The sequence below is a fragment of the Mytilus californianus genome, unplaced genomic scaffold (genome assembly GCF_021869535.1).
Source record: "Mytilus californianus isolate M0D057914Y unplaced genomic scaffold, xbMytCali1.0.p SCAF_10, whole genome shotgun sequence".
In the NCBI taxonomy this organism is placed as follows: domain Eukaryota; kingdom Metazoa; phylum Mollusca; class Bivalvia; order Mytilida; family Mytilidae; genus Mytilus; species Mytilus californianus.
In genome coordinates, this window is record NW_026262582.1 from 52,657,948 (window position 1) to 52,675,540 (window position 17,593).

The window sequence follows — 17,593 nt, forward strand, 5'->3', positions numbered from 1 at the left end:
AACTACTACTGCCATCGGTAATATCTGCATTTAAAAGCACTATTGTAATTGAATGTGATCCATCTCAAAAATGGCCAATTTATCTGCGTTTATAGTCCATTTATGCGTGATAAAGAATGAAAAACTATGATAGTCTTATTTTATTTGATAATAAATGTTAAGGTTTAAGACATTTTTAGTTGGAATAGTTCAGAATAAATCGGCTAAGGTTTCATTAAAATTTTAGTTAATACATCAGGCGAACAATTACGTAAACAAGATAATTCTTGTTCACTTAAGTGTTATCAAATATAGCGTCATTGAAATTTGAAAATACAACATGTAAATGATATCATTAATCTGTCATCAGGTTTAGAAAAAGGAAAAAAAAAAAAACTATTACCGATTTTAAACTTACAAACGTTTAACATAAATAGGATAATACTGTTTTGAACAATACTTGTTAATTTGTTATGTTGATTGCGGTCTTCTTGAAGTATTCCCCACATCTCTTGAAATTCTTTGAAAAGAAAAGATCCGATGAAATTTAGACACAACATTAAAAATTTCGTAGTTACGGTATAGCCAAACTATCAAAATAATTAAATCAATATAAAAATAAGAAGACGTGATATGATTGCCAATGAGACAACTCTCCACAATAGACCAAATGACATAGAGATTAACAACTATAGGTCACCGTACGGCCTTCAACAATGAGTAAAACCCATACCGCAAGGTCAGCTATGAAAGGCCCCGAAATGAAAAATGTAAAACAATTCAAACGAGAAAACTAACGGCCTGATTTATGTACAAAATACAAATATGATATACAGCAACAATCGACAACCACTGAATTACAGGCTCATGACTTGGGACAGGCACATACAGAATGTGGTGGGGTTAAACTAGTTTGAAAGCACCGACTCTCCACCTAAGTTCACACGCATAAAATAAAAAAAAGAACTGTTACGTATGGATTGTTTTTAATATTTTCCCTGTGTCATTGATGACATAATCTGGAGTATTGTCTCACAGACTTTAATCATCTCCCTTTAAATATCACATATTTTGGCCTCTTTGAATAAGAGTTTACTTACATGTAAAGTCACGTACATAAATAGCTTTTGAATACTCAATAGGTCATCTAACGTTCAAAAGGTTAAGTTTTAAGATCTTCATTGAGGTTAGAATTACTGTGTTTAATCAAACTTACTTAAAGACATGTCTCAGTTTGTTTAATCATCATTAAAGGTATTATTACATTCATCCGCCAATTCTGCTTTTAAAATACATTTTGTAATCGAATGTGATGCTTCTCAAAATAAGTCAATTTATATTTTAAAAAATCCACCGTAACAGTCTTTTAACTTCCATCCATTCATTATTGATAACGACAACAGTAATGGTCTCATGATATTTGACAATGCATATTCAAATTGAGAGATTAAAGACGAATCGTTAGATGCAACACTTCAGTATACATCTCTTAAGGTTTATTAATATCATAGCCAATGCATTAGGAGAATCAATCTTTCTGACAAAATTATTATTGAATATGGCGTAATTTTCTTTTTAAAATATTCTATAGAATTGATCTACCACAAAACAAATATACGCATTATGTTTTGAGAAAGAGACTTACCGGGGCATTTCAGTTATGTCTTTATATTGATATGTGATTGTCTATAATCTGATAACATCTTTGCGTTAATATGTTCGTAACGTCAGTCGCAAATATTTGTAATATATCGGATTTTTAATATGATCTTATTGTTATCAACAAAATTATGATATTTGTGTCGTTGGGTTGCTATAGCAGTTTCGTATTTCCCACATATGTTTTCATTCATTGCAAAGAAGATCAAATGCAAAATAGATGTATCAGATGAAAAAAAGGCATATTGAAGAAACTATTGAAAATGTTTATATCATTCGCTACGCGTCGCCAGGTAAACTAAATTTGCGACAGTAAATCTACCGATGGACGTCCGCAAAGCTTCAAATACAATACAGTTATCTCTAAATTGAAAACTGCATAAACTTGGTGATGAGGATATAAGTTTATTCAAATGAAAATAAAAAAAATACACAAATTACTCGTAGATTGTAATATAGGGGACTGGTTATGTTTTCTCTTATTCTATGTATTAGGAAATTGTAAATTGAAGAAATGCTGAAAGTAATTTCTCAACATATCATCCACAAAAAAGTATCAGGTGAACTTGTATGTGTACATTTTCAAAGATGACATTTTAGTTGATTATAGATAATTGTGATAAATCTTCAAAATTGAAATAATTTTTAGTGTACTTTTGATAGTCATTATATAGTGGTTTTGGCACCTCGGTTTAAGAGGTAAACTGTCTTAAGAGGTCATTTGGGGTATTTCCAATGACTGCATGCGTAAGACTAGACAGGTTTCCAGGGTATCTTCTCAGATAATTTACACCAGCAAGTCCGTATGCATAAAATTGCATTACGCTGTATGTCATCTAAAGTTCAAAATATCAAGTTACAGATCTTTCTTGAGTTAAGTCTAACTGTGTTCAATCTTAATATAAAAAATAAAAAAACATTCTTCAGTTTCTTCAATCATAATGAAGGAGCCATTACTTTCACCTCGCCGGCGATATCTGCTTTTGAAAATTAGTGTCGTTGTTGAATGTGATGCTTCTCAAAATTAGCCAATCTGTCTTTAAAATAACATAATATTCCTTTTATCATATAGCAATTGGTTATTGAGAAGGAAACCAGTGAAATTCTTATGACATTTGACCATAAATGTTCAAAAAGATAGATTAAAGAGTAATCTTGAGTTGCGATACTTCAGTATAAATTGCTTAATGTTTCATAAAACTTTAGCTATTGCAACAAGCGAAGAAATACGTAAAATACATTGCTGAAAAAAAACTATTATCAAAGGTGACGTAATTTGCGATTCCGAATATCTTATAGCATTTATCTGTCATGACATACTGAAAAGGGCTTCTCATTGCAAAAACGGAACTTTTCACGATGAAACAATTATATCAATTGTAATTGGCCTTAAAATACGACCACCCTTGAATTCATATTTTCTTTCAATCAATCGTAAATATTTATGTTTTCTTTTCTGGTAATTAACTAACTATGTAATATATGCAAAAGTTTTAGAAGATAATAAAATTAAAAAAAATTCTGTGAAAAGGGTTAAAGAAAATGTGAACTTTAATGTATAAACAAATAAGTTTGTATGTAAACTTGGCAATGAGCATGTACAAATTTGATAAAAAGTGTATAACTGACTATTTTAAGTTTAATATGACTACTACTTACAAGTTATCTTGCCAAATATGGATAGGACCATCCATCAAATTTATCAAGTATTTTTCTTTTAATTTTCAGAACTTAACTAGTCATTGAGTATTCAACACAATATGATTTATTTCGATCGTCAGAATAACAAAATGTATATACAAAATAAACTTTTCATTTTCCTTTCAATGCTTACGCTTACCAAACCCAACCAAAACGGTATTTTACGATTGAATGATTATTGCTTTGTGTGGATATGGAAATGCATTGTGTTCCCGTGTATGATTCTGCTTAGCGCTGTAAGCTTGATGCAGTGGCACCTTAACTTTACATGAAACCATAAAATAATAAAACTCTTAATTGTCAACCGGCATCTAAATGAGTATTCAACACCATGGTGCAATTCGCCGTCAGTGCAAACGTACGACGATACCATGATGTCAAATAAACATCACATGTCGAAGTAGTACAGAAAACACCATGAGCAAAGGAAAATGTCAAAAAGACAGACAAAAGGCATAAAAATTAAACAACTATATATTAAGAAAAAGAAGAAAGAAGATATACATGGATTGATTAAGTGAATGATAGGTGTTTAACGTTACTTTCTGCACTATTGACTATCTCGTTGCGGTCTGTTTTTATTGGTGGAGATAACAGGAATGCCTGGAGATAACAACCGACCTTCTACAAGAAAACTGAGAATCCAGTCTGTTAAGTTTGGAGTCGAGCAAACCTGCTACGTGCGGGGTTCGAATTCACAACCTTACTGATGATAGGCCAGTGGTACAGTGGTTGAACTAATTAGACCACTCGGCCACCGAGGATCCATTGACACGAAGACCCTAAACAACAGTCTGCAAAACATTACACAGACAATTAGATCAACATTTATCACACCAGGACGAGATTATGGCAACAGCAAATGTATCATATGTGGTCTGGTTTTTTTTTATCTGACTGTTAGATATATTGATTATGTCCTGTCACTCAATACCCCACATATGAGTCAGTCCTTGAATCCCATGTATATTCAAGTGAACTTGATTTACCTTATGTCATGTTGGGGTCTTTGAAAGCTGACTATACGTTATTGGTTTTGCTCATTGGCGAGGCCGTCCAGTGATACATTTTTGCCTAAATCCGCTTTAGTTGAACCTTGTGGATAGTCGTCTCATGGGCAATCATATCATATATCCTTATTTTATATCAAGATAAAGGATACTATCGAAACTAGAAGGTCAGCATCAAATCTTGATTTTGTTCTCGATATTGACACAAATGGACGACGTCAAACTTGAATCTATGTCAATCGTACTGATTTTAACTTTCCAATTGTCAACTTCTAATTATTCAGCAGCAACATAGCATCCGCAATATGAAAGCGTAAACATATCTCAATAATAATACGTTACGTGTATAATTGCATGTTCACAGTAAACAAACTTCATTAACCGGGGCCTGCTCCTGATGCAAAAACCTGCTCTTACAGAGTTCTGACGATAGAAGACTGAACTTCGAATCTAGATAAACTTTAGGGTTAAATCCATTTGTTGGCCAATTCGATATTTCTGTAAATCAAGGCATTAGTGAAATGTTGACGCGATCGTAGATCACTGTTTTTATCTTGACACTAGAATAGTCTTCTGATCTGTTAACTTACCGGTAGGGTCCTATTCCCAACTGTGATATTTTGACTAAATGAGTATTCTTATGGCGAATGATGCATGTATAGGAGGAGACGCTTACCCTGTCGACAAACTCGGTCTTTTGTTCTTTAGATTTCGTCCGATTCCTTTAGTACTTGTTTTTTTCCCATATTTGGTATCGTCTGATTGGATTCATACGATTTGATAGTTAGTAAACTTCTGTTAGCTCTTATTTGACGCTGAAATTATGCTGTGGCCAACCTATTCAAAATAGTCTCCGCAAACTCTGAGAGATTACATCAGCAAGAATTAAAAACACTTATTTCTACAGCCTCCTTGTAAGCAATAATTCTATATCAAGGAAATGCAGTCCTCTCCAAAGATTCGTGGATAAATTTAGCATCAATTTGAATTAAATATTTGAAAAATTGTAAAATGTTTTTTTTTTAACTTATTTTTAACATAAAAATAAAACTCTAATGAGATATAGGTAGTATCAACTCTTCGACGCTTTTTTATGTTTTGGACTTAAATATATATTAGCCTAGAGCGTGGCTGAATGGACGTTAATTGTTGAAATACGCATCTGGTGTAGTCAAATTACTACCGCTCATGTTATTGAACTAACAATTGCTTTTCGTCCAATCAAATATCGTGAACAACAATTCTATGATTTGAAAATAAGCCAAACTCGCAAAAGTGGCACACTTACAAATTCCTATTTATGTATATTCCGATCTGTTACTAAAACACTGATACGACTTTTGTTTGATAAATGTTCACAAAGAGACTCATTTATGAACCAAAAGATTTTTCTAATGAATTTTTCATTGAAATTTCATTCTGCAATGATAGACTCTTTTTAATGATAAGATTACACATAGCTGTTCCAATATCACTATTGTATTCTCAAATGATGTAGATATTATACAATTATTGACTTTTGATGAGGTTGGTACAATGATTTATAAACCCCAGAGATATGATATTCACCGAGGCCAACGGACGAGTGTGAATGTCTTATCTATGGGGTTGCTAAAAATTGTATCAGCTGATATCATAAGTCAACAATTGTTTTATTATATTACTTTTTTGATCAATCTCCAACTCCTAGTATTTGCTGAAGATATTTCTGGTCCTAAACATGTATGAAATATTTGCCACTGGATCTTAAGCAACCAACAGTCAATCAATCAAGATATTTAATTACTCCTTTTTTATTGAATATGTTGTCTGCTTTAGCAGTTGCTTAACTTGAAAGTTGAAATATTTAATAAGATTTACTAAATAAAAAATTACATTGAATAAAAGAAGAAAATGAGAATGTGCCTGTCGTAATAAGCTTACCTTATCGACGTTGCCTAGGAAAAACTATGTGTAGGTACACGTTAGCTGTTTCAAATCATATATTAAATTCTCGTGATTTTTAAATATATATATAACGTTTTATCAAAGAAGATTCTCTACATTTTATAGCAAATGGGAACAGAGAATTTTTATAGTCATATAATAAGATATTTTAAAGTTTTTGTTTCTTTGTATGAATAAACGGGTTAAATGAAACTTAAAAAACGAACTTCTATTTTATATTTAGATGAGGTAATACAAAATGATTACAAAGAAATCTTATATGAATATGAATATGAATATATATGAATAAACGTTTAAGTGCATGGAAACTGGGAAAGATAAGACGATTAAACTGCTACAATTACAAGACGTAAACTTTTGACGTAAACCATCTTGATTATAGGAAAAAGATTGAGAATCTCCATACACGTGGTCAGAATAGGTTTAACAGGTAATATCTAAAAGATGGACAATTTAAAGATACGGATAATTTTGCTAAGCTTATTGATGAATTAGACAAAATAGAAAATATAATGTTTTAGAAATGAAGGGGAGTTATAAAAGGTGCCATTTTGACTTTGTATAAAAAGTGATAAATTAAACACAATTGAGTGAAGTAATATTTGTAAAATAGGAAAACCCTAATTAAAAAAATTGAGATAAAGAAATACAAATATATATATTTAATAATATTTGATAAAAAGCAATGTAATCTGGACCCTAGTAATATAAAACGCAGGGGAGCAGAAACAGATTTGGAAAAAGTAAGTAGAAATGTCGTTAATAAATTCATTGTAACGGCATCTTTCGATTTTCAAATATCTTTTATTATATTATTTATTTATGTATTTCTCTGTCCTGAGTGTTCTTTCGTTTATTTGTACTGTATTCCTGACACGTAATGTTGTCATTTTAGCGGTATTTTTTTACATTGCTATATGAGCGGGAGGTTTGACTAGCCATAATACCAGGTTTAACAAATCATGTTTTCTTAAAATGACCTGTACCAAGTCAAGAATATGGAAGTTGTTATCAAATAATCCGTTTCTATGTATGTTGGCGTTTGTTTTTGTAGCAGTTCAGTGTTTCTGTTGTTCCGTTGTTTTCCTCTTATAGTTCATGTGTTTCCCTCGGTTTTGATTTGTGACCCGGAATTTTTTTCGCTTAATCGATTTATGAATATTGAACAGCGGAATACTACTGTTGCCTTTATTTTTGAAGTAGTTTTATTTTTTTTAGATTTGAGTGTTTAAAGATAATTCGTAATTCGTGAGACCTCTAATGACATTTACTGATAGCACTGATGAAAATGAATTAGGGAATAAACTCCTTTAGGAAACAACCGGGAACTATTTCACAAGACGGAAACTGTAATGTCAAGGATGGAAGCAGTTATCATAAAGAAGCAGAAAAAAACCCAACATTTATTGACATATGTCTGGATTGGTTTATCAGGAATCACGCTTGATGTATTAATTTAAAATTAAAGAATACAAATGGTTGTTTATAATCAGTGATATTAATACATACCTAAGGCATATTCGAATCTCCTGTTCTATTTTATGTTTTCATACTTTAATTTGATTGACACTAACAAACCGGAATACGAAATATGTATATATTCTAAAAAAACATCTGTTTATTTCTGACGGGATTTCCTGCAAATAGTAAAGTCCACAAATGAAAGCAATAACTTCATCTTAAATAAGCAAACAATCTAACAAAAACTGTTTTCGACATCCTACTTAAAAGCAATATATATATATTTTTTTATTTTAGCCTCTGATTAAAAAAGCCTTTATAAATTTTTAAATGGAGGAAAATCGCAAAAAGCAAAAAGACTTATTGTCTAGTTATACACAGAAAATAATAAATTAAACACAATTGAGCGAAGTAGTATTTGGAAAATAGGGAAATCCTTAATAAATAAATAAATTAAAAAAAACGAAACAAAGGAATACATTTATACATATGTATTAAATAGTATTCAATGATATTTGATAAAAAGTAATGTAATCTGGATTCTAGTCATATAGAATGCAAGGAAGTAGAAACAGTCTTCGGAAAACTAAAAAAAGTAGAAATTTCAGTAATTATAAATTCGTTGTAACGGCATCTTTCGATTTTCGAATATCTTTGAATTACTTTTTTTTAATTTGAGTGTTTATAGATAATTTGTACTTCTTGAGACCTCTAAGGAAATTTACTGATTGCAGTGATGAAAATGAATACGAAATGAGTTCCTTTAGGACACAACCGGGAACTATTTCACTAGACGGAAACTGTAATGTACAGGATGGAAGCAGTTATCATAAAGCAGGAAAAAAACGTCTATTGACATATGTCTGGATTGGTTTATCAGGAATCACGCTTGATGTATTAATTTAGAATTAAAAAATACAAATGGTTGTTTATAATCAGTGATATTAATACATACCTAAGGCATATACGAATCTCTTGTTCTATTTTATGTTTTCATACTTTAATTTGATGAACACTAACAAATCGGAATACGAAATATGTATATATTCTAAAAAAACATCTGTTTATTTCTGACGGGATTTCCTGCAAATAGTAAAGTCCGCAAATGAAAGCAATAACTTCATCTTAAACAAACAAACAATCTAACAAAAACTGTTTTGGACATCCTACTTAAAAGCAATATATATATATTTTCTATTTTAGCTTCTGATTAAAAAAGCATTTATAAATTTTTAAATGGAGGAAAATCGCAAAAAGCAAAATAGACTTATTGAATAGTAAACACAGAAAATTTTTAATTAAACACAATTGAGCGAAGTAGTATTTTGAAAATAGGGAAATCCTTGATAAATAAATAAAAAAAAAAAAAAAAAAACCAAAACAAAGAATACATTTATATATATGTATTAAATAGTATTTAATGATATTTGATAAAAAGTAATGTAATCTGGATTCTAGTCATATAGAATGCAAGGAAGTAGAAACAGTCTTCGGAAAACTAAAAAAAGTAGAAACTTCATTAATAATAAATTCGTTGTAACGGCCTCTAAGGACATTTACTGATTGCAGTGATGAAAATGAATACGGAATGAACTCCTTTAGGACACAACCGGGAACTATTTCACAAGACGGAAACTGTAATGTACAGGATGGAAGCAGTTATCATAAAGCAGGAGAAAAAACATCTATTGACATATTTCTGGATTGGTTTATCAGGAAACACGCTTGATGAATTAACTTAGAATTAAAGAATACATATGGTTGTTAATTTTCAGTGATATTAATATATACTTAAGGCATATACGAATCTCTTTTTTTCATACTTTCATTTGATGAACATTAACAAAGAGGAATACCATATATGTTTTTATTCTGAAGATAAGCATACATACATAATTTGTCTGTTACTAGCGGGATTTCCTGCAAATAGTAAAGTACACAAATAAACCCAATTATTTTATCTTATACAAGCAAATAATTTAAGAAAAACTGTTTTCTACATCCTACATGTACTGTTAAGCAATAAATGTTTTTTTGTTTTTTAAATTTTAGCGTCCGATTTCATAAGCATTTTTTTAAGTTCATAGATAAAAGAAGATGTGGTATGAGTGCCAATGAGACAACTCTCGATCCAAGTAAAAATTTATAAAAGTAAACCATTATAGGTCAAAGTACGGTCTTCAACACGAAGCCTTAGCTCACACCGAACAGCAAGTTATAAAAGGTCCCAAAAATTACTAGTGTAAAACCATTCAAACGGGAAAACCAACGGTCTAATCTATATAAAAAACGAGAAACGAGAAACACTTATGAACCACATTAACAAACGACAACTACTGATCATCAGATTCCTGACTTAGGACAGGTGCAAACCATTGCAGCGGGGTTAAACGTTTTTATGGTACCAAACCTTCACCCTTATCTGAAACAATAGTGTAACATCACAACATAGAAAGACACACTATATACATGTATATGGGGGAAAATCGCAAAAAAGTAAAAAGACTTATAGATTTGACTTGCGGTAATAAAAAATTTACCTAACATACACAATGTTATGCATGTTGAATAAAAAGTAATCAAAAAATTATTTTCTAGGCGTTTTACCTCTGTATCTTTGTCTTAGTCAGAAACTGAAATATGAAATTTTTTTCTAACGGTTATGCAGATACTGTGATGTTTGCAGATCTAATGTATTATCATTTATATGTTTAAAAAGACTCTTACGTATAAAAAAGTGACGAAAAAAGACAAAAGTTGTCGCAAATAGAAAGAAATAAGACAAATAAAACGTTTGACACGAATCGTTTAGATTCATCAATTAAATTACGAACGCATTATCTTACACATGTTTTTTACACATATTTTCAAATTCAAGAATTGATTAAGGTAATTAGCCAGTTTAAAATAGTTTGCCATAGGCTGTAGTTAAAGTGCTTTCTATTTCTCTTTATAATTAGATGAATACAAGCTAGTAACACGGACTAGTAAATGAAGTTTTAGTCAATCTTCAACGTTTGTTAATGCTAAACATAACATTTATTGAAAAGTTTATCCCGCCGGTATAACAATATTATGAAATTCATATACTACTGTCTAGTGTTTGTGGCTTTATCGAGCATTTGCAATTGTCTGTATTCAAAAAATTGAAAAATTAATGTGAAATGTTCATATGTTGTAACATTATTTCTGATCTTACGATGGCTTAAGATAGCTGTTCTAATCTAGCTATACTTAGCTTGTATTATATATACCATTTATGCAATTCATAATTGTGCAAAAGTTTAGATTCAGCGGAAAGTCCTTATACAATATTTAGCACTCTTCTCCTGTAACATAGAAAATCAAATGATATTTTCTAACACACTTCATAGATTTTCTTTCTAAAATTATCATGTCAAATCATAATATTGATAAAGGTTAAAGGGATCTTAGATAATTTAAAAAACATGTCTACAACCTGAAAATAGAAACAACTGTACATACGACGATACAAGAAATCGTAAGATAGAAACTATAAATGTCTTCTAGAAATATGTTAATAAAGAGAAAACACGAAATAAGAAAACATGCAAATGTTTTAAGTGCCAGTCTTTGTAAGAATCAGGCAATTTTGAAAAAAATCAAAACATGGCCGAAAAAAACCCACCGACCTAACCATCATATTTTGAAGTTACCATCACCCTGAGTAAGAAATTGTAGGTCTTTCGTTTCTGCGTGTCTGGTAATTCGAGAAATCTCTAGATAAATTTTGGTTAGAATGATAGCAAATTACGGAGTTAGCTCCCCTTAATTTTTAATTTCTAGTGCATTTCAACCAAATTATATCTTGAATTACCAGAACAGGACAAGGAAACGAATGTTATATTCATGCACCATTATACATTTTGAACAAAAATTAATGTCAACCTGAGTGGGTTTTTGTTTGTCATGTTTTCACCACTGCCTGATTCTTAGGCAGATTGGCACTTAAACAAAATGTATCATGGCTTCGCAAGTGTTTTTTTAACCAAGACATTAGACGAGTAAAAAGTACAAATCATATTATAACAAACAATTTCATGTAAGAGGTTCTACAAATGCACCACGATTCATATGATTGGCAAATCGGTTAGCTAATGAGTACTAAAATATTAATAACACTGAATAACCTGATAGAACAACTGTAATATGGTTTATTTTATACCTTTTGTTCCTGAAAAACTAAAGCCATATTATGGACATCAATTTAGCATTAAGTTAAAACACGGACTAATATGCCAAAAGCAACACAACTGGTATTGCGTCATATCACGAAATAAGTGCTTACACAGCATATAATTATTGAAAAATAAATAAGAAAGTTTAACGCACTATGAAATAAAGACATTTATCAATCTAAAATGTTGTTAATAAAAATGTTGACCCATAAGTTATAAATAATGTCAATATTGACAAGATTTTCATCGTACTGTCATGTTGAATTTCAGCGGCACAAATGAAGCCAATAAATGTACTGACCGTTTCACATAAGTGCAATAAACTTCAGACGATTTTGAATATTAAATGCAAATATTTTTCAATTTTAGGTTTTCCTAGCTCTTCAACTTCGTAATTAGTTTTATCTTGCCCTATTTTGATTCGAGCGCCCCTGATGAGTCTGAGCAGACAAAATGCGCGTCTAGCGTAGTAACGTTATCATATAAGTATATTTGATATATTTTATTCAAACGACCTATATCGCACCGAAGTCGGTATTTTACTTTTTTATTAGGTTTTTTTGTCAAATAATAAACTTTAGGGTCAATTTCAGCAATTTCTGTTACACCAAATGCACAGCTTATAATAACATTTTATTTATATATATAACAATGACATAACAATTTCCTGCATATTATTGATAGAATGTACTTGGATATATGAAGGGACCAAATACCAATATCAGCACCGTAGTGAGCATTTAATGGTCTAATGCTAAAACAAAATGATAACACCCCAACCCCCGAAAAAAACCAACAAAACTCCACAAAACCTGACAAGTGAACGGAGTTACAATAACAGATCAATTTATATTAATAAAACACACTCAAGTATTGCGAGTTGATCCATATCAGATTTCGACGAAGAAAAATGCGTTTCACACTTTAAAAATACAATTAACCTTGAACTGTTTCCTGTAGAAAATCTTATTAATTACAGATTATTATAATAAAACGCCGCTCCTGTTACATAAGGTTAACAGCTGTGACTTTTGAATAACTTTCTCATCAAATAAGAGAAATTTAAAATGTTAAATATCAAACTAAATCAAAATTGATTTAAGAATATGATTCATGATTTAACACAAAGAGAATATAATTGTAGAAGTGATTCATGTCATAAAACAAAGAGAGCAGGAAACGCGTTAACTTTATCAGCAATATTTTAAGGAAACAATTCGACCTATATATCTTGATATAGAAAATAATTATTGTGGAATATCAACACACGAATTTAGTTTTAAACTTTTGTGCAAAATCTGTACATGCCTTTGTATTTTGCACTTAAAGCGTGATGTATGCATATGATACTGCTTGATGTTTAGCCCTTAATAGCGTAGCAACTGAAGTGATGTAATTATATTATTCAAATCAAGTCATCAACTAAACAATAATAAGTGACTACATCATGACAAAAAGCAATGCATTTGATAAATTCTTGATTCAGATTTCACATGCATCTTCATTAGCACTAATGGATGGAACCCGCAAATATCCCAAAACGTTTGATTAACTTCTAACAAGCTGAACTGTATCTAGACTGGACAAATTGGCCTATATACATAAATTTCAATATTCAATCATCTCATACAGGCAGCCAGAGTCATTAATTCTGAAACTAAACCTACTGTGAAATTTTGAAATAGAAATGTTTTTCATGACAAAGGATAGACGAGACCGCTTCCGGTAAAAAGAACACATACATTGAAAAAAATAAAAAGCATTTAAAACTAAAGCAAGATCAACACGAACCCCTTTTCATTAAGAATAGGGTGATCTTAGGTGCTCCGGAAGGATAAACAGATCCTGCTCTACATATGGCACCCGTAGTTGTGCTCATATGGGTAAAAACCCGGTGATAATTATAATTCAGGATAGGAAATTCAAGATCCGGAACATCGTTTCAACTGAGAGATATATACTCCATATGCAGGAGCTGCTAGAATGTTTCTACATAGAATTGGAAAGTTCACATTTGGGAAGCTGAAACCATCTCTATCTCTTTTGTCTAAAATGTTTGTTCTCAACAAACCCTCAGTATCAATTTCTAGATGTAAGTCTAGTTGTGAGGCATACTGTACTATATCTGTTGTATTCTTTATTTCAAGTTCAATGTAATAGATGCGTTCAACATAGTCACCAAACTTTGAATTATTTAGTGAGAGGAAAACCATCTTTATAGCGGAACTTGAATTTAAAGGATAATGCTAGCTTTTTTTCATTCAGCCTAAGAAGCTCCTGTATGAAATCAGCTTCGTATGAATTAAGGAGCAAGTCGACAAGTGATTAAGTCTTGAACAATTATGCTCAATTTTTGGTTTTTAAAATGCTCTTCAGCTTTGTATTTGATTTGGCATTCCAATTATTTTGATTCGAAAGCCTCTGATGAATCTTATGCAGACGAAACGCACGTATGGCGTTCAGAATTTTGCGGCATATCTTTCGAATCAGGCCGTTGGTTTCTCTTTTGCATTGTTACATATCTTGTTATAGCGGGCCTTTCATTATTTACTAAATGGTATGGATTTTGTATTATTGTTGAAGGCCGTACAGTAATATATGTTGTTTTTCGTCTCTGGAGGGTTGTTGTCTCGTTGGTAATCAGACAACATCGCATTACTTATACAATATAGAATGTAATAGGTTTTTGTGAATTTTGAATATATACCGAAACAAATTAATATGATACTTTAAAAAAATAGCGTTCTTTTGTTTGTCTTTCAAATACACGTTATTCATCCTGATGTTTTACATACACTTTAATTCTTAATATTCTTTCAAATTTGTCTTCGATAGCAATTAGGAATCCCGAATGCCATTTTAATTTTTCTATACTATTAAAGTGTAAAAGAAAAAGAATGTATCTAATTTGGATTTTTAATGTTCTCATTCAAGTACGTTTTAACCTTGTGTTTTTTTGTACTTCAACTAATAAGAGTAACATACATAGTCTAGATTTTAACTTGTTGTATAAAGATATGATAAATGGACAACAATCAATGAAAGATGTCATTTGATATCAAAATCTAAGACGTAAAGATACCAGAAAAGAGTAATTCTAAACACTGATACACTTACTCGATAAAAAGTGATAAATATGTCATTATTGAGCAACAAGTACGCACAAATGGCATACAAGTTTACAAACCAAGAAGCTTGTAAAAGCGTTTTACTGTAGTTTCTTAAAAAATATTTGTATATTGTTTTTGCATGTCATTCTCTGAACCTTTGAAAGTATTGGTTTTGGAGAATAAAGTATTATTGTAGTATTGTTGATAATACTTTTTCAATCAGACACTAACTTTATGCAAGAGCTCAAACATTGCCCATGTAGGTCGAGGAGAGCTAATATAATGTACCAGACAAAGCATGCACAGCTACAATTTAGTCTGGAAACATCTTGTCAAAGTCATATCCAATGTACTAAGAACGAATGCCTATCTAATATACTGTTAATTTACTATATTGGCTACACTCATCAGAGATTTAGTTGTTGACAAGACATTCATCATTGTGTCATAGGCAATCTTAGCGGAACAATTGGAACTGACAAATAACCATCACATATAAACAATGCTTAATCTCTGAAAAAATCCCAGTAAATTTTCCCTCTATTGATTGGATCAGTTTCTGTTTTAATAAACAACAGAAGTACTCCTCTTATACTATTAACAGAATAATTAGTCTCTTCTAAGGGATGATTGGTTTATATTTGTCTAATGGTATAATGCCCTGTAGGACATATCAGATAGTTACATAATAAAGGGGAGGGAAATAACAAATTAGTTTAAATCTAAAAACGGAAGAAAATGAAATGCAACGTTAAAGAATTTAGAGTCCTACTGGCATAAACGTACTAATGTTTTGGTATAAAAAAGACGTTGATCTCCTATCTTTGAAATCATCTGTTTACAATATATTCCTCCATCGTTGTATGTTTAAATTGGTGGTTCACCTTAACCAATGAAATTCACGACAATTGGAATCCACGAATAATAAAGAATCCACAGTAATTCATTCATTAAACTTTGATCACTATCACAAAGAATCTAGTAAACATGTTTTACTGTAGTTTCTAAAAAAAATCTGATCAGACATTTTTATCATCTGAACACTTACTTTATGTGAGAGCTAAACATTGCCAATGTAGGTTGAGGAGGGCTAAAGTGATGTACCAGAAAAAGCATGTACAGCTAGAATTTAGTCTAGAAACATCTTTTCAAAGTAATATGCAGTGTACTAAGAACGAATGCCTAGCAAATTTACTGTAAATAAACTATATTGGTTACACTTGTTAGAAAATTTGTTGTTGACAAGACATTCATCGATAAATCCTTGTGTCATGGGTCATCTTAGCGGAACAAATGGAGCTTACAAATGAATTGACCATCACATATGAACAATGATTAATCTCTGGAAAAAAACATAAGTAATTTTTCCCTCTATTGATTTTGATCAGTTTCTGTTTTAATAAACAACAGAAGTACTCCTCTGATACTATTAACAGAATAATTAGTCTCTTCTAAGGGATAATTGGTTTATTTTCGTCAAATGGTATGTTGCCCTGTAGGACATATTAGATAGTTACACAATAAAGGGGAGGGAAATAATAAATTAGTTGAAATCTAATAAAGGAAATAAAGAAAATGCAATGTTACAGCATTTAGAGTCCGACTGACATAACCGTACTAATGGTTTTGTACAAAATGACGTTGATGTTTTATCTTTGAAATCTTCTGTTTACTGTGAATTCCTTCATCGTTGTACATTTAGAGTGATAGTTCACCTAAATCCATGAAATTCACGACAATTGAAATCAATGATTAATAATGAAACCACCATAATTCTTCATTAAACTTTGATCATCTTGAAATACTTTTAATTAAGAAATTATTTAGAAACCAAGGTTTAAACTCCCACATGCAAAGTTGACCTTACATTAACTTTGCTATCATGTTTAGGCACGTTTAAGCAATCAAGTTCGTAAAGTAGCAATGAATTTATGAATCCCCGTCTTTCAAATGTTTCGGTTTTCACGTTCCTGTTGAATGTTAATCCAGGAAAACACTTCGGACGGTCGAAATTTATAAAGTATTTTTTTTATTCATAGGCACCTGACATTATTGAAGACATATTGTTGACATCTTGATATGTTTTCTGTATCGATGGATCGCTACTTCTTTGATTTATACGCTACTTCTTTTTTTCATATTGTTTTTAAAAAAATGAAATGCTAAATAATAATACGTTTAACTGATTTGAAATAATATTTCTCTCCCGATCACATTATAATCTGTTATGTTGAAGGACAGATCAATCCGTTCTGACGGTTAAAGCTGGTACATCATTACCAGCATTTACAAATATCTAGTATATATTTCTGAAGCCAGCAAAAAAAAAAAAAATGCATCACAAAGGCAAATATGTTTCTAGGAATATCTTAAAAAATTATCTTTAAAATATAATTTATATTCTCTTTCCAACTCCATCTTTTATTTTGCATCAGATTTTGAATGATGATCATATCATAATTTAGCGGCAGTATCTATAAATATATTCCGTTAAGAAAAAGGAGAACAAAAATATCGCATTTTCCCT